We start from the raw sequence: 27208 nt of genomic DNA on the forward strand, positions 1-27208 counted from the left end.
GAACACTGTCAGAAGCAAAAAGAAAATCCATAGAATGGAAGAAAATATGTACAAATCTCATGTCTGCTAAAAAGCCTAGGGCCTAGAATATATAAAGAACTCTTACAGCTGAAAAGCAAAAAGACACACAATATGATTTTTACATGAGAAATGCATTTGAACATAACTTTCTCCAAGGAAAGTATATAGATGGCCAATAAGCACATGCATAGGTTACTGACTTCAGTAGTCATTTTGTAAATGCAAATAAAAACAGAGGGAGATATCACATTGGATTCATTAACATGGCTATAATCAAAAAAAGGACAATTTAAAGTGTTAATGAGGATGTAGAGAAATTATGATTCTCTTACGTTGCTAGTGTGAATGTAAAATGGTTCTGCTCATTTGGAAAACAATAAGAAAATCCGTCAAAATATTTAATGCAGAGTTACCATATGGCCCTATGATTCCACATCTCCTTATGCACAGCACGGAAAAGTGGAAACAACTCAAGTGTCCATCACAAATGGGTAAACAAAATGTGGTATAGCCATACAATGGACTATTATTGATTTATAGAAGAACATAAATAACTGGAGTGTGCCATGGTGAGGACAAACCTAAAAACATTATGCCAAGTGCAGGTGGTCAGATGCAAAAGACCTCATCTTTTTTTTTTTAAGTTTTATTTATTTATTTGAAAGTCATAGCTACAGTGAATGACAGGCAGAGGAAGGCAGAGGGAGAGGGAGAGGGAGAGAGAGAGAGAGAGTACTTCCATCTGCTGGTTTACTCCCCAAATGGCTAAAACAGCCAGGGCTGGGCCAGGCCAAAGCCAGGAGCCAGGAGCTTCAACCAGATCTCCCATATGGGTGCAGAGTCTCAAGCACTTGGACATCTTCTGCTCTTTCCCAGGTGCATTACCAGGGAACTGGATCAGAAGTAGAGCAGCTGAGACTTGAACCAGCTCTCACGTGGGGTGCTGGCGCTGCAGGCAGTGACTTCACCTGCTGTACCCCAGTCCTGGCCCCAAGACCTCATCTTTAATGCTGGCATGTATATGAAGTGTCCAAAATAGGCAACTCTACAGAGGTGGAAAGCAAATGAATGGTTTCTAGGGGCAGTAGGTAGGAAGAACATGGTCATAGCTAACAAACATGGGATTTCTTTTGTGTCCTGGCTCCTCTGCTTCCTGCTGATACATACCCTGGGATGCAGCAGGTGATGGCTCAAGTGCTTGGGTCCCTGACACCCCTGTAGGAGAACTCGAATGAATTCCATGCTCTTGGCTTCAGCCTGGCTTGGTCTTGGCTATTGCAGGCATTTGGGGAGTGATCTAAAAATAGCAGATCTCTGTGTCTCTGCCTTTCAGATAAAATGAAAATTATTAAAAACTGTAGAAACTAATAAAACATCATTTTTGTTCCCTGTGTTTTTCTTTGACATGGCATTCTATTCTCATTTCATAAATTTAGTACCTCCTCTTTCCTCTCTAAGGATATTAATAATGAAATTTTGAAACTATTTTCTTCTGCCCTTGACAATGTGTCTATGTTCTTTTAGCTGTTAGTGTGCTTTCATTTATTATTTTGATCTCAGAGAGACAGGCTTCAGTATTCTCCTGCAAGGGGAAACAGTTTTATATTGGTGCTGTAGATGTGGGAACCACTATTTCTTATTCAGATTTCAGCCTATCCTCTGGTTTTCATTCTCATCCACATGTGTAGAGGATCCCCAGTTTTTGATATTTTTCTTGAGTTCTGCAGGGGCAGCTCATCTTGTTTCTTATCTCTAGTCCCTAGTGTGTGGGTTTCAGTTTCTTGGATAATTAGTTTAATTATCCATCATCTCTCAGCTTTCCAAGGTTTACTTCAGGACTGCCCACCAACTACTCCTTGTTGGTGGGGATCCTGACTTTTTCTGTCCCATTATTGCAATGTTCAGGAATCTTGCTGAGAGAGTACAGATGAAAGCAGGTGATCACTCAGCCAGGCTTGCTTGGGAGCAGGCATTCAGCTGCTCACACAGTATCCTGTTTTAACAGCCTACAAGGTCACCCTTCAGTAAACTTGATAATGTAACAGACCAATTGCAGAAGCTTTGGTATTCCAATAAAGGTTTGTGATGTTTATTTCAAGCCTATCAATTTTTCAACACACAGTTCGAAACAGTGATTTCCATGGCACTCCATATTGTGACTTCAGTGTTTACTACTAAAGTCCACTGGTCATACCACGCTCACATAACTTTCATGTATGTGTATTCTTTAGAGATAATTCATATTACTCATGAAAGTGACAAAGTTTCAGACACGTTCTACAGTTATAAGAAAAGGGTTAACTGTATTTAAGCTTGGTTTTCCTCAACTTGGTTGGCCATTCCACATTTTTCTGCAAAATCCCTATCAATCTCCAGTAGATTCTTTTCTGTGCAATACATTCTGGGAAACTCTGAACCAGGCTTAATATTTCCCTGAATATAGTTTTTTTTTCAGATACAATTTGCAATTACATTTTACTGCAATTATGATAAATTTTTTTTTAGTTAATTAATTTATTTATCTGAGAGGCAGAGGAAGACACACAGTTAGAAGGAGAGTGCTCCCATCTGCTGGTTACTCTCCAAATGCCCATAATGACTGGGGCTAGTCCATGCTGAAGCCAGGAATCGGGAACTGAATCCAATTCTCTTTCATGGGTGACAAGGACCAAATTCTTGAGCCAGCACCAGCTGCCTCCCAGGGTCATTAGCTGGAAGTTGAAGTCAGAAGCTGGAGCCACAGTTCAAACCCAGACACTCCCAACAGCCCAGGTCAATTGTTATAAACAAGTTAAAAGACAGTTGTAGTAGATTTTGCCTTTGATTTATTTGATAAACTTGGTAAGGATAAGAATTGGTTCTTAAAAATGCATATGCCTTTCTGGATGCCTACTATCAAGCATCATAGCTATATTTACTCAGAACAGACGAATTTGAAGGATAAACTATACCTGTTTTGCTATCCACTTTAACTTCACCCTACAGCTAATGCATAAGTGAGAACTTTTCCATGTTTTTTTCTTCAGTATTGACACATTTGTTGAAAATGTAATCTACTGGTGATGTCCAATGTTGTTGTCCCAAGTATATACTATTTCATGGTGTAAGATGGAGTAAATTTGCATAAAAGCTATTTCTAGTCATGAAGCAACAAATTTTTTTAAAAAATTACCTAGACCTTGGGACTGTTTATCCTCTCACTTGCCTGCAAGAAAGCATCATTTGATTTACCAAAGTAGCTATTTTTCTGCTGCTAGCTCTTAACCAAATATTGGCACTTAAGAGCACTGTCTCTACTTCAGGGGACTAAGCCAAACACAACTACAGCCCAAAAAAAGACATCCTGTCTCCCTTTCGACAGCCAGAAGTCTCCTCTCACAGTTCCAAAGAAAAATAAGCATAAATATTTGCAAAGATTTTTGTCTTGTAACAAAACAAAATCAGCATTAATAAAATCATGCTTGGAGCAAAGTGCTGAGAGACTATAAAAGTGATACTGTAATTTCAAAGTGGGAAACATTAATTCATAATATGCAGGAGTATTTTTAGATGGTACCGACAGTTTGCACGAAGCTTGGGAGTGGTGTGACTTGCTTTCATAGGAAAGGAATGGCCTAGCCTGGGAATTTTATTGGCAGATATCATGGCTTAAGTATGCACATGGGATGTCTGTCTTATAAAGCAACAAGTATAATCTTTTATTTTTTTCCTTCATTTTATGATAGGAATCGGTCATTATACAAGAGAAACGTTTTCTTGCTTTTCTCATTACTCATCTCACTTTTGCTAGACAGTATTAAACAGAAGTCTGCATACACTCTTGAATTTTAATGGCTCTCCATGGTTTGCAAAATACTTTCACATACATCACCGACTTTCACGCTTGTAACAACTGTTGAGGGTGTTACTAGTATTTTTACTCTGTCTAGGAGAAAATTGAGCATCAGAAGGGATCAGGGAATTACCTACAAGACAATCTCCATAAACAGCCAGGTCCAGTCTGGGACACCCCTGAGCTTCCACCCAAGTCTAAGGAGGACACTCCCCTCCACACCCCTGTAACACATTCTTTCTTATAATTAGCTTCACATAACTCTGTACTTTCCAAAACTCCATCCTGCATTAGGGAGTTATTTTCCATCATCTATCAGATTGAAGCTCTCAAAATTACCAATTTTTCCCAAATATCTGCGATTTCCATAGTTCAATGGAAAGATATTGTGTCATTTATACTAAGTGTCCTGTTTCAAAACCACACCACAAAAATTGAACAAGTTCCTTTCTTTCCTTTTCCACGTTTGATTTGAAACTTCAGTCTTTGCATTTGAAGCTGTATTGAAGCACACATCCTGGATTGGTTTAGATACTGAATTCTAATACAAAGCAACCAGCGAATTGTTTTATTTTGAATGACGGTTATTTCTGCTATTGGCGGTTTTCTAATGAGTGAATCGGGGTAGCTGGTTTGAAGGAGCTGATGTAGCTGGAAATGGTTTGAGGACGCGGCACGGGGGGCTCACAGGCAGCCCGAGAGGGTCCTCCGAGGACAGATGCCGTTTCGCAGGCCTCAGGATACTGGGAGGGAGGGAAGCGTGGTCGTGTTCCGAATGCTCTCATTTCCTGCTCGCTCCCCAGAGAGGCGTAGATATCATAAAAGGTCCTGGAATGAACTTCTCTGAATCTCAGAATAATTCTTTTTCAACTTTTAAGGGATCAGTAAAGTTTAGCTTTGGCCTCTCTTTAAAATTGTCAGTCATTAACAAAAGAAGTCACAGTATCCAAGCCATGACGTTAATAATTTTTGCTCATACAACTTATAATGATTCTGAGCAGTTATGTTTTTTTAAAACGCCTATATTTGACTCGGCTTAAACCGAGAGAGAAAAAACGGTTAGAAAGAGAACTGACGTACCTCTATGCCAAGCTACGCAATCAACCTGTAATCCTTATTACTGAAGATAAAAACAAATATATTCTTTATTCCTTAAGATAAAAGCAGCCCATCGGTGCACTCGATTCTAGCAGGTGGTTGGCAGGTTTACAAGGCTTACAAGGCATGTTCTTTATTTTATTGTAAGTTAAACTTATTAATAGTTAATAATTTTCATAAATGAATTAATTTATTCACTGATTAAGTATTGAGTCATTCACAAACATATATCTGTTGAGGGCTTACTATGAGTACAGCAAGTGTATGTGGGTACTTTGTGACCTTGGGAAGACAAAGATGGACAACAAAACCTACAGAAGGTTCTAAAGCAGCCACTGATGCCATTTCCTATAGGTGTTTTCTTATGGAACATATTTTCCAAACCTCAGAGACAAGGCGTCACTTCTCAACTTTTCAGACTCAGAGTTTACAATCATACGTTTCATAGCAATGTTTCTTTACAAATTATACTTATTATGATTATGAAAAGTACTTTATTTGAATTACATAGAGTTCAAACATACTTGTTATCTGAAGAGATGAATATATGTTACATAATTTATGTAAAAATAATTTTATCTTGTAAAAGATTTATTTATTTATTTGAAAGGCAGAGATGCAGAGAGAAAGAGAAGAGACACAGAGATCCTCGATCCGCTGGTTCACTCCCCAAATAGCCACAACAACCTGGGCTGGCACAGGCCAAAGACAGGAACCAAGAACTCCATCTAAGTTTTCAGTATGGGTGTCAGGGGCCCAGGCACTTGTGACATCCTAAACTTCCTTCCCAGGCACAAAAGCAGGGAAGGGAGCTGGATTGCAAGTGGAGCAGCTAGGACTCAAATGAGCTCTCATATATGATGCTGGCATTGCAGGATGTGGCTTAACCACTATGCTAAAATGTTAGCACCTCAAGGCTCCTCAGTTTTAGCAAAACATTTTAACGAGAGCTGCAAAGTTAGATAATGAGCTAGGCATTAATCTAACAAAATAAGAATACACTGAGGTATGTTAGCTATATAAGTCCTTCCCTGAAGAGTGTTCTAATAATTCATGCAACAGATATGCACTCTAAGACCTACTTTCTGACAGAGTCACTGTTGATGGAGACAGATGTAGTTCCTGTTAAACATGGATATGGATGTTGTGCATGTCCAAAGATAATGGAAAACCCCTTAATGGAGCTTGATTCATGCAAACAAGTCATTGCTTCAAAATAGTTAGAAATTTCTGCCACCCAGATCCCTGCTTCATTATGATCATACTGTAGACTTTTGAGATTGGGGAAATATTTGTTTGGAGTTTTATATCTAAGGATAATGTTTCCTGTATTTTATCCTAAATATGTAAAAATGGCTTTTAAAATATTGCTTATTGATTTAATTATTTTCATTTTATGTGAAAGGTAGAGAGAGAGGGAGAGAGATCAATATCCTCTAGTCCACTTCCCAAATGCCTGCAACAGCCAGTGCTGGGACAGGCTGACTCTGGGATCCCAGAACTCAATCCGGGTCTTCCAAATGGGTGGAAAGGACCCAATTACTTGAACTATCACCACTGCTTCCCAGTGTATACATTAGCAGGAACCTGAAAGTGGAAGTAGAGTTGGGACTGGAACCGAGGCACTCTGAGATGAAATGTGAATTTCCCTAGAAGCAACTTAGCTTCTGCACCACCACCTCCTCAATGTAAAAATAGCTCCTTACATAGAGGCTGCTGAGAAACAGCATCATCACTTCCTCTCAGTGTTACAAGTTCATCTTTAGTGCACTTATTTAGCAATAGCAAATACAAAGTGTTTGACCAACAGTCAAGCATAAAGAGATCCAGTGTAGTGAGATACGCCATGGTGATCTATCTACTTATTACTCAGGAGGGTCATGAAGGACCTGTTTCAATAGAGCCCAACTTGTCAATACCTGAGCATCAGTGGCCGTCATTAACCTTCATCCAGTCCCTCCCACAGAAAGACCCAAGCAGCAGGTCTCCCTAGAAAAACCATGTCTTCTGGCACCTTGCATCTCGGCTCTCTTTAAGACAAGAAGGAAAGTGCCCTGCACAAGTGGTTCAGGATTTCAGAGCTCATGGCCCTTGGCTAGAAGGGAAAATCAGTATCTTTGGGGTGGTGGGCTGAAAAGCTCACACATTTACACATGTATTTATTAAAGGAGTGTAGTGCGAATTCTTAGGACTCCTAGGAAAATACAAATGCTCTCTTGTGGTTGTATTTGGCAACAGGGCTGGAGATTCAACGTCATGATAGACAAATATTACCCACTTTGAAATAAATGAAATAAGACCTTTTTTCCTTATTTATGCACCACAAATGTTTCTAATAATTCACTATGCTTCTGCGAATGACCACAGATCCTAAAATTCAAGGTTGAAAGATATTAGGTTAGACTCAGAAGAATCCTATTTGGAAAAAGGTAAAAAAATTCTCTGAAATGAAAACAAGATGCAAAATAAAAAGCACTGCAAGTCCATTTTATCACTCACATCATCAGAAAATTCTAAGATAAGCTTTGGGGAATATCAGACAACTAACTTCATCATATGAATTCCCCAGCACCCTAATTATGCTTTATGAGCTCAAGAAGTGTCCTTGATGTTGAAGTATTGAAAAATTTTTTGTAAAGTAAAATTATTTTCTAATTGATATGCTTTTCTGAAATGGAAGGAAGGTCTTAAGTCTTTAAAATCAACAAATATTTTATGCTATTGTTTAATTAGATATGTCATTGTGTTTATTCTTTCAAAAAAAGCATTTTTTCTAATGTGATACACATTTTTCTTTCTGTTGTATGAAATCATTAGAAAAGTTCTACCAAAAAAATCTAATGAAGTACTAAAAAATAAGTTGTTCAAAAGAAAAAATACTTTCTGCAGAAAAATAAATCTTGACCACTGAACTCCAACATCAATAGTTAATTAATGTAGCTAAATTACAGTAATGCAGATTGCAAGGTATGCAAAACCTATATCTGATCTAAACATGTCCACATTTTTAGCTCACTAACCACAAAAAACTATAGATTTCTTTTCATTGAACCCTTCCCAACTGTGAGGAGAAATTAAGCTCTGTCATGTGATTGACCAAAATATCCTATATGAGAATTTCATTGATCCATTCAATATATGAACTAGAATAATTGATTATTGATTGATGAATCAATCCATGAAAAAATACAGGGAAAGCAAGACAAATTAACCAGTTTACAAAGTATATTCACTCCTATGTTCTCTAAAGGCATTTTGTAAAATTCATCAAATCAAATTTTGGCAAGGGAAAAGGAATCAATAGACATCAGCTGTATGATATCAGGCTACTGTCTTCTCTGAGTGGGACCCCTTTCATGGAATTCTTGTAAAGATATGAATGAAGTTATCTGTACTGAAATACCTGACATATAAAGTTACTATGAATTAGATGATTGGAATAATTGTAAAAGGAAGGTCTTTACACTGTGTTTTCCTCTAAATCACCAGAAAGGTTTTAGCATGCCTATTAAGGATATAATGCTTCATAAGTACACAGTAATTGTTTAAAACATGAGGGCACAACAAGTATATGAAAAAAAGCACAATGTCACTAGCCATTAGGGAAATGTAAATCAAAACACAATGAGGTGTTACCTCACTCTTGCCCAATGGCTATTTTCCAAAAGACAGAGAGTAACAAATGTTGGTGAGAATGTAAAGAAATGGGAACTCGTATACACTGCTGGGTATGTAAATTAGTGCAACCACTGTGGAAAACAGTATGGATATTTCTTCAAAAAAATAAACAAGAAATAGACTTGTCCTATGTTCTAGCAATCCCACTACCTGTTGACTGTTTTGTTTTTCCAATAATATACTCTATCAATCGCAAGAGAGATTATTTAAAATTTCCACTATTTTACTTAAAGATGACAGGCATAATAGTGATTCCTTAAACAAAGTTCTAATGCCCAAATGCCTCAGATAACATGCATTCTATTTCGGGTTCTTGCAGTTCTTTGGCTGTACTAGAATGGGCTAGTAAGCTACCAGACTCCTTCAATTCAACCCTGTACTGAACCATGTAATCTTAGCCAAAATTATTGACTATTTGCCATAAATAAACTAGGTGCTTGGCTGTTGACACCCTCTTAATATTAAAAATAATCCCACTGGTTCAAAGACAGACTGCTGACATGGGTATGACTGGAAATAAGACACTCCTCATAAAAAGATTTTGAAAAACAAGTCAGTCATGTCCACGTTCATGAATTCCTTAATTCCTCTGGTAGTTTATCTATTATTATACTTCCGACATAAACCACGAAGACGCTGGCAAATTTAGCCTTCAAAAGAGGTAGTTGATTCATATAATAGGAATGTCTTCCAATATAGAAACATTCAGTGGAAGGCCCTAGAAAAATCCAGGGTAAGGTGCTGGTTGACTGAGGGTGTCAGATCATGGTGGTGATCACCATTACACATTGTGTTGTGACTGGGAGCACAGACTTCTTCTTAAACAGGAATCACCAAGTATGATCAGAAATGAGTGAAAACTATGGAGAAGATCAAAAAAGCAATAATGGAATTTCTCCAGGGCAATAACTGATGAATAGAAGGTAATAACTTGTTACCTTGTGGTTGGTGACATAAAGCCATGCAGCTTTGGCAAGTAGTAATGTTCCATGCTAACAGCAACTGCAGCACGACCAAAGTCACAGACCAATGGCATGTCACAGGCACACTTTGCTGTGCTGGCCTTTTCTTCAATAATCAGAAAACACAGCTTGTGGGGGAAATTTATTGTGATAGAAATTTGACAGTAGAAAAGATTCAGTCATGCCCCTAACTTTGGCAAGTTCAGTGTCAGCCATTATGAACCAAACTCACCAACAGTGGGCTCCCAGAAACCCCCCTGCATCACATCCTCTCTGCTTACTTCTTCCCGAGACATACACCCTCACATTGTATGTGAATCCTACATCAGAACAAGTACAGTCATGTGCTCATATTAGCCAGAGGTTGCTATAGGGGGTTTGATATCACATTGATAATATATTTCATTTTGATAGTCAAAACCTCACCATGAGTTTAGTACTAATGTTCCCATTTTTCAAAATAGTAAATAAAGTTTCAAAGATTATGATGAACCTGCCCAGGTCACTCAACTGATAAACAATACTGACAAGCCCTTTCACAAAGCGCAGGGTAATATGACGTCATTGGTTAGGACTCTTTGTCACGTTCAAGTGGCTTCTGTCCAAAGGTCTTCTTGGTGAGCCATTGTGCACAACACAACTGTGAAAGGCAATCTGTTTGCCAGAAGTACAGCTCTGACTGTGACACGGAAAATTGTGAGAAAGTCAAAGTCAAACAGGGACAAGAGTCAGTCTCACATCTGCCTAGTCCTAGATGAAGCAGTAGTCATGTGGCTGTATTAGTGTGAATTATTATGTTGGAAGCTACCTCACTTCCATGTTTATCAGTCTCAATTCAAGACAAAACAAAAGATTTTCATCTTTTAATCCCAGGAAACAGAAACAGTTAAGATCAAATTTTCTACAATGCACACAGTTTAAGCACAGTAACTGCATACATTTAATGGTCAATGTATGCTGCCAATAATTGTTTTTCTTTCTTTACTTGATGTGTTGCTAGGATTCAACTAGGAAGAGAAATTAGAAAAATACAATTTTTTTTCAATTAGGGGAAAAAAACAAATAATTTAATATTACAAAAGCCACTGCAAACTACAGGGAAAACCTCTAAGTAAGAATAAGACACAATTTCAAGAATACAGATGGAACAAAAATACTGATATGTATATATTTTTAAAGATTTATTTTATTCATTTGAAAGACAGTTACAGAGAGACAGAGAGAGATCTTCAATCTGCTGGGTCACTACCCAAATGATGACAACAGCTAGGGCTGGGCCAGGCCCAGGCCAAGAGCCAGGGACTTCACCAAGCTCTTCCATGTGGGTTCAGGGGCCCAAGCACTTGGCACATCTTCTGCTGCTTTGCCGAGCTAGTTAGCAGGGAGCTGTATAGGAAGTGTAAAAGCAGGACTCAAACTGGCGCCTGTATGGGATGCCCATATCACAGTTGGCCCTGATATCTGTGTTCTCATTCATCTAATCATTCTGAAAATTTGTGTTGAAATACCTTCTAGGCAATACCTTCTAGGCATCACTCCCCTGTAGGTGCAGGGATACCAATGAATAAAGATGAGGAAAATCCCAGTGTCCAGGGATTTCATGTTTTGTGATTCCAGAATCTACTCTGTGTGCTGGATCCTAATTGCTGCGGGTACAATGCTGGGCGTAATAGTGATAGCACAGATGACAGTTACTATCTAACTGAGCCTGCCTCCTTTAGTATCCACAATGTAGTCCTGTATGCATCCTGATGAACACTGTGGATACGAGGCACAGAGAAATGAAGCAAGTTGCCTATGGAAGTCAGTGATTGCTGGAGCCAAGATCCAAATTCAGATCATCTGAATCTTATGCTCCTTGACTGTTCTTAGCACTCATTTAGTCTAGTGGAAGAGACAAGAATTAGTAAAAACAATAATGCATACACATATAATTGTTGATGATTAGGAACATTATAAAGGAAGGGAGATTTGGAAGTATAAACATTTACAACTGAGAATACCGTCCTGGATTTTGTACCATCACACGAGGAGCAAGTGATTTGCTTTATAATCCTAGACACCCTCTCCCTGCTCTTCCTGAAATCGTAGGGCTAAGTTGCTCTTTCTGCCGCCACCCATGGCCCCCATTATACACTGGGAGCCTGCTGTTGTGGCTGTTTCAGGTCTTCTGTGATCCATGGCTTTGGAAATACCCTTAAACTGTCACCTTGTGGATTTGTTGTTGCCTTTAAAGAAGACAGAGAATCTACGGGGTGCCCAGACTTGCACATAATGACAATGCCTCTGACTCCGCAAGGGCTAGCGGAGTAAACTCTCTTCCCTTCCTGAGCCTGATGAACTGCTCTGGGAGTTCATGGTGTCTCTGGTTAGAGGTCTTGGCGGGTGGAGCGACCCATTTATTCCTGGATGGGCTACCTCCTTCCTTCATCCTGGCTTTCTCTTTGCTTTCCCTGGGAAAATGCATATGCTTTTGTCTCAGGCTCTATTTCCTAAGGAACCACCAAAGGGGAGTTGGGAGGATGCTCACCTGGCTTGGGGTCAAGAGAAGCTTCCGTGGGAAAGGTACTTTAGTTCAAGGTTCTCCTATGCAGACTGAGGTCAGGGAGGTCAGAGGTGGGCAGGGGTGAATGGCAGCTTACATGTGCAAATCTCTGTACAGGGCAGGGTGTAGGTAGTGCTTCTGAAGAAATCACAGAAAGTGAAAAGGAAATCACAGAAAGGGAAAGCCACATGGAAGAGAATATATGCAGGTGTTGCACACACACATGTGAACGTTTTGGGCCTATTAGCATAGCTAATGTTCTCAGCTCTCAGGAGGAGGTGCCATTACTAGGCCCATTTTGTAGATGAAGAAAGGCTGAGGAAGCTTAGGAGTTTGCCTAGAGTTTGATAAATGGAGAGGCAGCATTGAAAAATTTAGACTTAAATTAGATTTAAAAAGAATTTGCCTAGATTTGAATCGCTGCTCTCCTACTCATGAGCTAAGTCACATTGACTTCTCTGTGCCATGTTTCTTTATCTGTTAAATGGATGTACAATGGTATCTATAGCACAATATTATTACAGGACGAAATAAATGAATGTGTGTAAAACATTTCAAACAGTCTTAAGTACTCCATTTTGTTTGGATAAAGGGTAGAATGAGTTCAACAGTTCTGAGTTCAGGCCCATGCCTTCTATTCACTGTCTTTGAAGATGTAAACAGCAGTAGGTAAGATTAAAAGGAAACAGAAGGGGGAGACAATGGTTAGTCACCACAAAGCAAATACAGATTAGATGTATAACATAGCATTTAGTAATTTGGACCTGATGATTCTTACGTACTATTGCAATAAAATCCTAAAATATGAATAATGGAGTTTTACAGTGCCACTAAATTTAAAATATATATAACAAAGGGTGAAAGAATGTAAATCCTATTCAACATAATAGTCTAGAGGGATTTTACATCGAGAGCACAACCCAGACAACAATGAAATGTTGTACTCTTACATGCCAACGGATGTTGAATTTACTATGACTTCCCCAGTGCACGTGGACATGTGGAATATATTGAGTTGCAAAAAAAAAAAAAAAAAAAAAGACACATTTAGGGAATGTTAAAGGCCTAAGAGCAAAAGATTTCTGTTTTTGGAATACAACTTGACCAGATATTTAAGACTTAATTCATGTGAGAGGAAGGCCAGGATAACAGCTATAGTATTTGTCTTGATAATATAATTAGTTACACTATTTTTACTTGTTTGGACATAGATGTTTCTTAATTAATCTTGTTTTAACTGAAGACATTGTAAAGTTCATAGTTTTTGAAGAAACAGAATCAAAGACATTTTAAATATATACAAAAGGACTAAACGTTCACAACAGTGCATGGAAATTTAATAATAGCAAGATTCCTGAAAATATTTACACCCCTACACTTGTGTCTATAATGGCTCTTCCAGGCAAATAGAAAATCCAGAATTTTACACAGGGTATTTGCACCATATTAAATAACAGGTATCTGTATTTTTGGATATTATTTCTGAGAAAGTTATGGGATATGTTAAATAAGTCTACATTTGAAATCACTGTCTTATTTATAATTCTATGATTTTAAGGAAACACAAATGAAGAGGAAGATATTTAAGCATTTTTGAAGAGTGCTTTTCTATGTTCCTGTTTTAGGAAAACACTCATCTTTGAGTAAGGGTCTGAGACTCTGGGTGAGGGATTTGTCCCACCCCTGACCCCTATCAGCCCCCTGCCACCCTCCCACACAAACTCAACTTCCCCTTTGACCTCAGCAGACCTAACAGTCTGTTTCTCATTTGTAACTCTTCCTTTACTTAACAAGATTCTCTAACAGATCTACTCACAACAGCTCACCTCCCCCTGCTGACTGGGCAAGGTGGGCAATTCATTACAGTCTCATACTTCTAGGATAACCTCTCGAGAGATACTGAAGTGCTGTCTCTAGTCACTAATGCAAAATGGTGATGGCAAAAATATGGTTACACCTCTCACATCCATTGTAATGTTCTCAGAAGTGACAGCACTATGTGAAGATTGCTTTCATTGTTTGCCCTGGGTGATGACAGTACCAGACACTGGCACCAAGACAACTCTATCCAGAAAATATTTCCTGGGAGTGGGTTTATAACCTAGCAGGTAAGGTGCCCAGGCCCTTTCAGAGTCCTTGGGTTTGATTCCAAGCTCTGGTCCTAACTGCAGCTTCCCAATAATGCAGACCCTGGGAAGCAGCAAATAGTGGTTCAACAAGTTTCCGTGCCACCATGTGGACTGAGTTCTTGGCTCCCAGCTTGGGCCTGGCTCAGTCCCAGCCCTTGCAGGCCCTGGGAAGTGAACCAACAGATGGGAACCTCTGTCTGTCTGCCTTTCTCTCTGTGTTCCTCAAATTAATTCAAAATCAAAAGAAAAAGAAAACATTTTCTATTTAATCCAACAATTACTTTTATGATGATCCAAAAGCAAGTTCACTCACATTTGGAATTTTTTGTGCTGCTTAATGATTGGGAAAAAGTGTAGTCACATTAATTGTACAGTTATATATTCATGTGTAATATATACAAATATATAATGAATATTTGATATTATCAATGTGCATTTAATATATATGTACATGTGTGGGTATAAACAAATATTATATATATGTATGTGATTTTGTTCTACACTTGGTAGAAACGTACCTTACACATAAATTCAGGATTTCTTCAAAGATATAGAAATATGTCTTTACATATTATTTGTAAACATAACATTTATATAAATTTGTATGAATATAGCACATGTTATTTGTCTTTATTTGTAAAACTACTTGACTGTGGGTGGTTGCATCTGATTTGCTTGTAGAATGTTTAGTGTTGGCATGGATGTGTGAATTGGGTTAAAATGTGTAGAGATGATGATTTTACTATTCAATTTTTTTTCAATGCCGTGAACCAGGGTTTTTTTTTCAGTATATTTGATACCTATTTTTATAATAACAAGCGTATCACCATATCTATTTGCAGTTCAAATTAATTTCCACATTATTTTCTTCCTGATTAGAAATGCATATGATGTTTAGAAGTGAACTTTTATTTGGGAGTGCTTTGGGTTGCTCCCCTGGCATGTTGTGTATTGAGGGTACAATAATGTGGTTTGGTTTGATCAGTTCCACATGGTACAATGACAAAGATCCATGCTGAAGTCTTGGAGAGCATTCATGGCAGTAACAGAACTACTTTTTGATATGAAAAAATATTTTATCTCAACTTTCCTTTTCACTTCTGAGATGAGAACTTTTAAAATGCTCCTTTTTATTAGATATTTTAAGCTCTTACCACTTTTAGGGCATTTATGTTAAAATTGGCTAGGAAACCTCATATATGACCATGCAGTTTATTCTTCTTGTCTCATGAACCTTGTCATGAAATAATTAATCGATATATTATCTTAATCGATATTACCTTAATGTGCAAAAGCTGAGGAAAATTAATTAAAACGTCATCCAAAATGTCTAACCAAGGTTTAATTCAATAAAATCATACATAACAAAAACAACCACAGCTGCAGCAACAAAATCAATCCCAAAAAATGAGTGGCCACATTCTTCACTCTCTGAGTAAGGAGGTAGGAGTGAGAAACTCCCCAGCGGTCAGGGCAAGCTGTGCCACCCTCTGGCTATGAAATCTTGTTGATCAAAGGAGCTCTTCACATCTCATGGCAACAGTCTGAAACAGAACAGTAGCAGTGGAAAGGGATGGGGAGACTTAAAACCACCTTAGCAGCAAATTGATGGGAGTTTGTCATTGGCTGCATGAGAAGAATTAAAGAAAATAGTCGATATTATTTTTGGATGACAAGGAGACGCCTTTGAGAGTTATGAGATGGTGATGTTATTCATCGAGATGGGAATGCACATGAGCCAAGGAGATTTTTTTTCTTAAGTTAATTTTGAGGAGGCTAGGAGATATACAGGAAGACATGTTTGTTAAACACAATTGTAAAGAGGAATCCAGAACTCAGGAGCAAGAGAACAGGTTAGAATGGAGAATTGGATGACTGTTGTGTCTCAGACATACTTGGAAGGCAATTAATGATATAGAAAACTAAAAGAATGACTTGTCCCATTCAGGAATAGCTAACTTATAAGTAAAAGGACCAAATAACAAAACCCTCCCTTATATGTGCAAGATAAATTTTTTAAAAGGAAAGAAAACACAAAAAAAGAAATACATGTATCAGTTTTTGCACATACAGTGTTTTGTCAAACTCTGTTTTAAATATTGTCAAATTGATAGGAATTATATACTACTGTAGTGTTAATGATTTCGTGACCATTTTAAAACTTAATTCATATGTGTGAAGGTGAACGTCTTTTCATTTGATTATTATAGCTCTTGCCTTGCCTATTTTCTTTTTTTAAAGATTCATTTATTTATTTGAAAGTCATACACACAAAGAGAAGGAGAGGCAGAGAGAGAGAAAGAGAGAGATCTTCCATCCACTGGTTCACTCCCCAACTGGCTGCAACGGCCAGAGCTGTGCCCATCCAAAGCCAGGAGCCGTGAGTTCCCTCCAGGTCTTCCCACGTGGGTGCAAGGGCCCAAGGACTTGGGCCATCTTCTATTGCTTTTCCAGGCCATAGCAGAGAGCTGGAACAGAAGAGGAGCAGCTGGGACTCGAACCAGCACCCATATGGCATGCCAGTACTGCAGGGGCGGCTTTACTCACTATGCCACAGTGCCGGCCACTTGTCTATTTTCCTGCTAGATTATGATCTTTTGTTTTTTAGCAATCACACTATTTAGCAGAGCCATTAAATCTTCAACTATAATGTATATTAAAATATGCTAACTTTTAGAAAAAGTTTAATAAAAGGGATAGTAATTGGGCAAATTTCTTCTTGTTTTGACACATAAGTGCACTATGTTCTTAAATCTTTCTACATTTTGAGATAAAAAAATTAAAACTTACAAATTAATAGAAGTTTATTTTATGAAGTCACTAATGCTTTAATTCACATCCTTCCCCCCTTGATTCATTTTATAATTTTGAAAGGGCAAAAATGGCAGGTGGAGCTTATGATGCCAGAAACATCTTCTTTAATGTGAAAAATATATCTTTTGAGAAGTCACTCAACACAAACGAGCCTACAAATATAGCTTGTTCTTCTAAGTTAAAAAAAAAAACTAATAGAAACAATTTTTAAAGGTTTAGGCTAAAAAATGGAATGTGTTAATGACGGAGAAAGTATAGTCAATGTAATAAAATTAGACGAGCTGTGATGACACAGCAGGTGGATCGTCCAGAAAAACAGGTAGTATGTAAACTACTCAAATAAAGAGGAAAAAAAAATAGTATTAGGAGGCAGGCAGGCAGTCTAGCAGTTAATGTGCCAGTGAAAAAGTTCTCATCCCACATTGGAGTAGTTGGGCTTGAGTCTGGCTCCTGACCCCAGCTTCCTGCTCCTGTGGATCCTGGGAGGTTGTGGTCACGGCTCATTAGTTTGGTCCCTGCCACCCACATGGGAGACCTGGATTATGTACCTGGCTCTGGTCTGTGGACCTGGCCAGCAGCCATTGTGGGCATCTGGAAATGCTCTCTGTCTATCTCCATCTCTGTGTATTTCTCAAGGAAATGCATCCACTAATTTTTAAAAGTAAGGTCTGGATATGTTAGGAGATTGCTTTGTGGGAAGAATTCTTGGTAAAGTGTTGGAAACAGAAAGTAAAGACGGCAGCTGTGAGGAGTATAGAGCAAAAAGTTTGCAACTGGGGGCTGGTGCTGTGGGGTAGCAGGTAAAGCCACCACCTGCAGTGCTGACCCCGTATGAGTGCCAGTTTGAGTACCAGCTGCTCCACTTCCAATCCAGCTTCCTACTAATGCATGTGGGAAAGCAACAGAAGATGGCCAAGTGCTTGGATTCCGTACCTATGTGGGAGATCCGGATGAAACTCTTGGCTCCTGGCTTCGATATGGCCTAGGCCTGGCCATTGTGGCCATTTGGGGAGTGAACCAGCAGATGGAAAATCTCTCTCTCTCTCTCTGTGTCCCTCTATCTCTGTAACTCTACCTTTGAAATAAATAAAATAAATCCGTTAAAAAAATTTGGAAGTGAAGATAACACATTAATAGTCAAAGTGATGACACTAAAATATCATTAGTCCTCAATTTTCATTTGTTAAAAAGTTTATCTATTATATTGGATTATGGATTTTAAATAGTAAGAAATAATAAATCACTTATAATTTTTTCACTTTTAGCATGCATAATTAGAAACTTGACAGACTGCCTTTCACATGTGAAATCCCAACTTACAATCATTTTAAATTAAAGATGGAAAAAATCTAGAATATTTTAATGTGATCAAAGTAGAGTTTTTCTTCTCAAACCTATTTAATATTAAAATTAAACTTCAAGCAGCTTTAGCTCACTTAAATAGTCACTAACTTTTCATGATTATTTTAGATTTTTAAATTCTTTAGGACAGCAAAGTGCAGAAACACAAACTCTTACAGCATTTGAAAAACAGTGTTTTCCAGAGAGAAAACTTTTGATTTGGCCATCTGTCCTTATAAAAACCATCAATACCAATATACACTTCAAAAATAATATTTTTTTTGTGGAGAATGAACAACTAACATATTTCATTTTCTGTATTGTAAACATAGATACGTTTGTAAATAATAAATGTGTTAAGCATTTTAGACCTACACTGTGTGTGTTTTGAAGGCATGTCCAGACCCTGTGGGATGGTGAGCGGCCTCTGAGTAAAAATAAAGTCCTCCGGGAGATCCATTTGCTCCCTGGCTCTCGTGATATATTGCAACTCCAACATATGAAAATGAGCACATTTCCCTACGTGGTTTATGTATGCCTCTAGAAGAGTGTGCACATAAATCAGAAACGTACACAGTTGTCATCATTATCAGTTCTCGAGTGCCTCCATCATCCTTGGCACGGCTTTCACACACCCGCGCAGTCTCACAACACTGCAACCTTGAGATGGGATTTTAAATACCATTGCCATTCGAGGATGGGGTACCAGTCTCAAGGGTAGAACATTAAATGTAGTATTTTGAGACTCCTTTGTATCTCCAAGCACTATGATACACATAGTACAAGAAAATGTAGCCTAATAATGATGAGTCTACATGGACTCTCGGAGCAGATTCTATTCTCTGTAAAAATGAGGTCATTCCCCACGATCCTTCCTTCCACTTTAATTATCAGTGAATAATGTCATGATTGTCATGTCTCAGCCATACTTGGCAAGGCATGGAGGAGAATCTGGATTCTTGAATATTTTTAGTAGCTTTCGCTATAAATGAGGATTACCCTGCAATAAAGCAGCATTGTTTCAGAGACAATGTTAACTTTGTGATTAACGAGGTGATGGATGAGGAACATATGACTGTTCCCAGGTTCACTGCAGCATTTTTCTTAACTCCGACCTCAGCCAAAACTGTCAGTACTAATGACGAGATGACCAGATAATGTTTCACCTGCAATTTAAAGTTTCCAAAACTTCCACAAGGCACAGCTCTTATGTAAAGCCAAGATTTTTTTTTCTTCCAAAAAGCTTAAAAACAAGTGGGACTGCAAATCTCTGAGGAGGAAAAGAAACAGTTTAGTTTGAACTCTTGGAAGTCTTAGAAGTACAGGCTGATTAACAGGGTGATTAGGCTGCCCAGAGACCAGAACATGGAGACAAAGAATTTTCTATGATGAGGACTCCTGATAACAAACAGGGACCTAATTCTGAGTGACAAAGTCATTCAAACATTGGAGCCTACACTTTCTGGTGAAAATTGTGTCAAAGTTGTACTGAATTCTACCGTTTTGTAGTGCACTTAACACAACTTGAGGTTATGGACTCTGTCTCATCAAATCTATAAATTGCAGTTCCTAGTCCTCAGAACTGTGGACTCTTGTCAGCCTGGTAGGTGAGGTTCTGGCTTAGAAAAAAAACAATGGTGTCAACAATGATCACAGCATCATCAAGTCTCATGCTATTACCAATTTTCTATTATATCTGTACGAAGAACAGTTTATAACATCTCTCAAAATATTTTCAAAAATCTGAATGGGAATGTATCTTGAAGCTCCTCAGTTATACGCAGATGTCCACAATCAGTCCCTTATTTTAACCCAGTCCTTGTCTGTGCAATGAAATTACAGACCTACAAGTGAGAGATGCCTTCTAGCACACCGGGATACTCTAGAGTCACAAAAGTTCCGACTCAGCCATCCGTTTTATAATCGGAAAGTAATACGCAGTGCTCTCCTGATAAAAGTCACAAAAAACCCCAATGTCCTGGTTGATTAAAAAAATTCTTTTCTGAAAAAACATGACATTATGTGATCATATTTCCTAGCACTAGTGGTTGGAACTTTATTGTGGCCGCAGTAACTTATACACAGTGCCAACAACACCCAGTGTTTTTCCAGTATGTATACATTCCTCAATCCCAATATTGCATCTCTCCATGAGAATTTACGTTTTTATCAAATGGCTTAGCCTGTTCAACATGACTGAGCAGATCTCAAAGCTGCTTTCTTCTGTGCAGTTAGAATAAAAGCAAGGAAGAAAACAAACAGCGGGGAATCTGGTGTTTTCTTTTCAGCAGTAGGGTGAACTCTTTCTGTGTCTGTCATATATTTCATTTGTGTTGCCAAACCCGATTTTCCTTGGTGGAAAACATCAAGAAATAGGAAAAGTCTGTAAATCTAGTCAGAAGGAATTTAGGTTTATTCAATGTGAAAGTACTAAAGCCTTTTCACTTCACACAGCTCAGCTAGACACGAGCGTAGCCCAACAGAGAAGAGTAAAATGATTTGAGAAGCAGGATTTAAACAAGAATGCAGTGAGATGCATTTTTTCATGTAAGATCGGAACACGCATGCACTCATTTCTCCAAGCATGAATGGTGAGACCCTGGAGTGGAAATGTGGCTGATGCATCACACAGCAGGATCAGCAGTGAACTGGAGTCTCCTGCCCAAGGCAGATAAGATTCTGAGTCCACTTGAAGCTGGATGGAGGCGAAGATTTGGGGTAAGCCTTGTGCCAGCGTCCCCACAAGTGGATGCTGATTGATAAAAACAAATAGGCAAGGGGGATACCTTATGCAGTCAAAATCCGATTTCACTCCAGGTTTGCCTTTAGCCCTAAGGAATGGAAGATGAACTCATCAACCAGAATCCCTGGTATGTGGCTGGAAACCCAGGTAACAACTTTCCAAAAGAGCATCTAAGATTTCAAAGATTTCGGTGAGGTCACGTGGACTCACAAATGGCTCCTATCAACCTTGAGCCCCTGTTGAATGCAGGGGGGTCACAGCTTTCAGGCAGAGTTCAGTCTCTGAGGATAGTCTTTCCGTGGACTGTTCCATGCCACAAGAAGTGTGCTTATTTCACAAGACGGTCTAAGTTGAGCAGGGTGTGTATCAGGGAAGTGGGGCTGTTTCATTCTAATCATTCTTTGGGCATAAAGTTATTCTCTCTATAACATTCTACAACAAATTAGATTCTTTTCAGGACAGGCATGTGGCCTAGTTGTTAGGATGCTGGGTAAGACACCCACATCAGAGTTTTGGGGTTCAAGTCCCAGCTCTGCTCCTGATTCCAGCTTCTTGCTAACACACACCCTGGGAGGTATGATGATGACCCAAGTAATGGGACTGTGCCACTCACAGGAGAAACCTGGATGTGATCCTGGCTCCAAGCTCTGGGCTAACCCACGCCCCGTCATTGTGGGCATTTGTGGAGTGAACCTCTGAATCAGAGCTCTCTGTCTGATCACTCCCTCTTTTTCCACAACTCAAATAAGGAACTAAAAAATATTTTAAAAATTAGATTCTTTTCAAATCGGGAGAAAAATGCAAACCTTTGTGGAGGCAGTGGTTTTGTTGCTTGCTTTTTCTTTCTGTAAACAGGCCTTTCTGTGTATTTTCCTTGTGGAGGATTAAGTGCTTCAGAGCAAGTGAGCCTGTTTCTTTATTTAGGGCTTTTAAGTTGCTGACAAGTTCATGTCCACTGGACTTTGCCATTTGGAAACACGTTTCCAGATATTGTGAAATACATGTCAAACAAACAGCTGAAGGCATGCGCCATTTGTAAAACTTTGCATGCCGTATCATTTCATCCATCCCTCGGAGGTTTCGGTTACTATTATTATCCCCTCAGTGTTCTGGATAAGGAAATGGAAACAGAGATATTTAATGCAGTTTGTTAACTGAGCCAGGATTTGAACTCCAGCATTGTGAATCATGATCTGTTTCTTACATAAAATCTACTTTTGCTAAGCCCCCAACCAACTCAGAGGCTTTTCAAAACTATTTGAGGGGCAAGGAAATAGATACAGAGATAAAGACAGAGATTGGGAAATGGAGACTGAAAAGAGAGAGAGAGAAAGAGAGAGAGAGAGGGAGGGAGAGAGAGGGAGAATGAATCTCCCCTGTTTTCTTGTTCACTTCCCAAATGCCCACAACAGCTGGGGTTGGATCTCAGCCAAAGCTGGAGGCTGGGAACAGTATCTGGTCTCCACAGGAGTGGCAGGAACCCAGCTGCTTGAGCCCTCACTGCTGCCTCCCATGCTCTGCGTTACCAGGATGCTGGAATCTGGAGCTGAAGGGAGGAACCAGATCCAAGGCTCTCTGCTATGAGGCAAAGGCATTGCAATCAGTGTCTTCACTGCTAGGACTTGAGAATGCTTTTCTGTTTTTCATTGAGTGACATCAGTTTGGCCTAACCAAATTATGCCTATACAAGAAAATGGATTATTTACCACTCAGGGTCCATTCTACAAACTTCTTGTTTTTTTTTTTTTTTTTTTGTCACATTCTCAAAACTACTTTAGGTGTTAAGCAAAGTTGAGAATCCCAAATTAAATATATGAATAAGATATTAAAGCAAACCACTGAAGAACAACAAGGAAAACAAACAACAAGGTATGAATAAGAAAGTATTTTGGCTATAGTAGCTGGATGCCACTGAAACAGGCAACAAAATCAAATTTTCCCCACAGATAGCAGGTGATGAAAGCAGGTGCTGTGATGTACGCATTGGTGTATGATCTTGTCACGTTTCAAGGTGTAATTACATTCAACAAAGCAACACATCATCAATACAGACGAGTGGGATCGTGGGCAAGTAACTGTGAAAAGACTGCATACTGTTAGCAGAGTAAAAAAATTCAGCAAATAGACAGTGAAAAAACCATTAGGTAATTCCTGTGAGCCCCTAATATTGCTGTGCAGTTAGCATCTGAAATGCAAACTGCAAATAGTTCATGACGCTCACTGAGTCAGCAAAGTAACTTCTGCTCAGATTTCAAAATGGGCACTACTAATTATCTTACGAAATATCATTGTCTCGGCATTCCAGACACCCGAAAGTGATGCTTCCTTTCTTTTCTAATTTGTTCATATCTCATTCAAATCACTGCCAGGAAACTAGTTTTCTCATATCTGAGATAAATAGAATGCTTAAGTCAATTTCCTCAATGCATAAATAAAAATATCAATGCCTCAGGTGATTCTGATACCTAGCCAAGACAGGTGAAACTCGGGGTCACCTGAACCAGACACTTTTGTTATTTGCAGAGAATTCTAAAGTATAGTGGGGGCGGGCAGGCACTGTGGCGTAGCAGGTAAGGCCGCTGTCTGCAGTGCCAGTATCCTATATGGGTGCCGGTTCAAGTCCAGGCTGCTCCACTTCCATCCAGCTCTCTGCTATGGCCTGGGAAAGTAGTAGGAACTGGCCCAAGTCCTTGGGCCCCTGAATCTGCATGGGAGAGCTGGAAGAAGCTCCTGACTCCTGGCTTTGGATTGGTACAGCTTCAGTTGTTGCGGCCATCTGGGAAGTGAACCAGAAATGGAAGATTCTCTCTCTCTCTCTCTCTCTCTCTGTCTCTCTCTCTCTCTGCCTCTGCCTCTCTGTAACTCTGCTTTTCAACTAAATAAATAAATCTTTAAAGAAAAATAATGTATAGTGGGGACATGAATCCTTGCCAGCCTGAAAGACACCTCCTCCAGGGCCAGGTATCATCCACTTACGTGTGCTAAAAATTATATTTGCTTATACTGACAGTTTACACATACCAATGAATTATACAAAAGAGGGAAATGAGCACAAAAGGGTAGAGAAAGTCTTGGGCTAAGAATTAGGAGTGGAAATCAAGAATCTAACTCCTTGTCTAGTCTGATATAGGACTCAGAGTGAGTCACTTAATCTCGCCAGCTCTCAATGTCCCTGTCTGTCAAATGAGAAGGAAGGCTTAGTCTTGACTTCCATGAATACAGACTAGTGATCAGCAGAGGATGGAGAGGTTGGGAGGGGAGGGACAGAGAGACGTTGAATAATGGGTCCCAAAAACAGACAGAAGCAATCCAGGGCTCTATTGCACTGGAGAGTTGATTGAGGTTCACTTTAATCTATTATATATTAGAAAATGGAAGAGAGGGACAGGGAGTCTCCAAACATCAAGGGATAAGGAGAGGTGAATGTTGATTACCCTGATTTGAACAATACACAATGTATACATTTATTGAAATGTCAAGCTGTAGTCCATAATTTTGCAAAATTTGTTGATCAAAAATCTTGAAAGAAATGTTTAAGGAGACGGACATGCTAAATAACCTGAAATGTACACGATGTCCTGTAAACTTGAAATGTCAAATCATACTCCATAAATATGATTAAAATAAAAATAAATTAAAAACTAAATAAAAAAGAAGAAAAAGGAGCATGTCCCTCAAGTATCATTGGAAACACATTGAAATGCAAGGGAGATATGTGACTGCCTCTTTTGTTTCTAACCTCACTGTGGATCAGACTGTAAAGTAATCACCAGACCCAAAGCAACCAGTTCATTTACAAAAACCAGGAGAGTCCAGCATTGCATCACAACGTGGCTGCAGCCTTCCTGCCTGCTGACAGACACAGATCTGTCACCAGGGCAGTGAATGGGGTGCAAAGTCCTGTGGAATGTGCTGTGCTGAACTGGACAGCACAGGCAGCCATGCAGTCTCAAGACAACAGCCACATCAGCCGTTGTCAGCACTGACTGTGTTCCTGTTCTCACTCCAGGGCCAGCCAGAGAGTCTGCTTTTTATATCAAAGACAAGGCCATTCAGATCAGATCAGATCTTATGCAATTATTTTAACTTGATAGAGGCATTCTCTTCTATTTTCAAGTCAGCAATTGGGTTTTTGCAAACGATACACCCCAGAAAAGCAGCTTTGCCCTACATTTGGTACACTAGAACCCTAGTCCTCATCAGTGTAGATGCTTGAACTTGATCTTGTAAAGTAACTTTATAAGCTGTTATGTAAGGCAAATGAGCTGATACACATTGTGCCTACAGGTGATACAGCCCTCACCCTTGAGTCAATCTTTCAAGCATAGCTTCTATCAGAATCCATAGCAAAAGCTGTATATGAGGAAGCTGGGATGCACTGTGCTACTTAGTCTGTTGCTGTGCAGAAATGACATACATTAAAGTTACTTAACTGGCAGGGAAGTGGGAGGGCATCCCCAAATAATGAATGCTTTTACGTTTGAGATTTGAAAGTGGCAAAAGTACAATAGAAGGGCAACGCGGGGAAAGAATAGAGCCAAATAGAATGGACCTAATGTGAGAAAATCAGATAAAGGTCATCCTCTGTCCACAGAATTCTACAGGTGAAAAGACCTGAGAACAAGACATGAGAGAAAACAAGTCTGAGAGATTACATGGCCAGCTTAAAATCACAGGAGTACTCCCAGGATCTCCAGACTCCCAGCCAAGATCCTTTCCACTTTATTCCACGGTCACCAGTTTGGATGAGTTATATGTGTCCATTCAAAAGAAATGGATCCAGTTCAGAAAAGATCATCCTGTTTTCTTCATGAAACAGCATGGAAGGAAAGCAAAGTTTAGGTTAGCACTTGTAAAACCATTAAGAATCACTTAACAACAAACTGGCCACTCTCCTTACACTTCATGCATTTTATCAACATTGAAGGCCTGCCATGGTCAGGGCTGTACGCAGTGTTAAAAGACACAAAACGGAAGCCGAAAAGAGCTGTGTTGTTGGAGCATTTTCTCTCTAGGACAGGAATAAGACTTTGTAAATGCAGTAGGAATAAGACTGTGCAAGGGAACTAAAATCACAAGGAGTCAGATAAGAAAGAACCTACCCATGATGAGGATCTCTTTGTTTTTAAGGTTTATCTACTTGAAAGAGTTACAGAGAGAAGGGATAGAGATAGAAAGAGAGCTCCCATCACTGGTTCACTCTCCAGATGGTTGCAAGGCACAGAGGAGGGTCAAGCCAAAGCCCAGAGCTGGGGGCTTCATCAGAGTCTCTCACACATGTGGCAGGGGCCCAAGCACTTGGACCATCCTCTGCTGCTTTCCTAAGCCAAAAGCAGGGAGTTGGATCAGAAGTGGAGCAGCTGGGACTTAAACCAGCGCCCATATGGGATGCCCGTGTTGCATCTGATGGTTTCACTCACCACAGGAAAGTGACATGGAATGTTTGAAGCCACAGTCACAGTAAGTGTGTGCTGGCCAGGATAATGCACACTGATGAATGAGCAACCCTGAGAGGTCAAGTTCAAGGGCCAGAGATAAACAGAAGCGTTACAGCCTTAATCTATGTTGCTCCATCCCTACAGAAGTAACTGTAGGCCTGTAGAAAAATTCATCGTATATTTCAATTCTGTCTTTACTGTTTCAAACAAAAAATATGGTCAATATAAGGAAAAGGAAATGGGGAAAGTAAGAGCTGATAATTCTAAACACAAAGTACTGTTCAGTGCTAGGACTCCACCAGCAGGTCCTAATGAGGGCTGGGTCTGGAAAAGTGCAGCAGGCTCTCTGTCAGCAGAACAGGACCCTGAGAACACGGTGATGGTGACATAGGTGTTGGGAGTCACCGTCCAGTCTGCGAGCTTCAGCCAAGTCCATTACAACTCAACATGGAGGAAACGGACAACTTCTTCTATCTTAAAATGCCAAAAGCCTCTCTAGCGACAAACCATTTCATAGTGTGAACAGGTCACACCACAGAAAACTACAACAGTTATACCTTGTAAGGCATTTATTTTAATGTCCTTGTAGCTTCAACATCACCTGGCT

The 27208-nt window shown here is 39.4% G+C and overlaps 1 protein-coding gene across 1 annotated transcript in view; it reads right to left on the minus strand.

Annotated features, from left to right (window-relative positions):
• AGMO (alkylglycerol monooxygenase) overlaps positions 1–27208 on the minus strand; it is a 360464-nt gene that overhangs the window by 265412 nt on the left and 67844 nt on the right. The gene's annotated exons all lie outside the window — the stretch shown is intronic.

This window comes from Oryctolagus cuniculus, chromosome 16 (assembly GCF_964237555.1).
Source record: "Oryctolagus cuniculus chromosome 16, mOryCun1.1, whole genome shotgun sequence".
NCBI lineage: Eukaryota > Metazoa > Chordata > Mammalia > Lagomorpha > Leporidae > Oryctolagus > Oryctolagus cuniculus.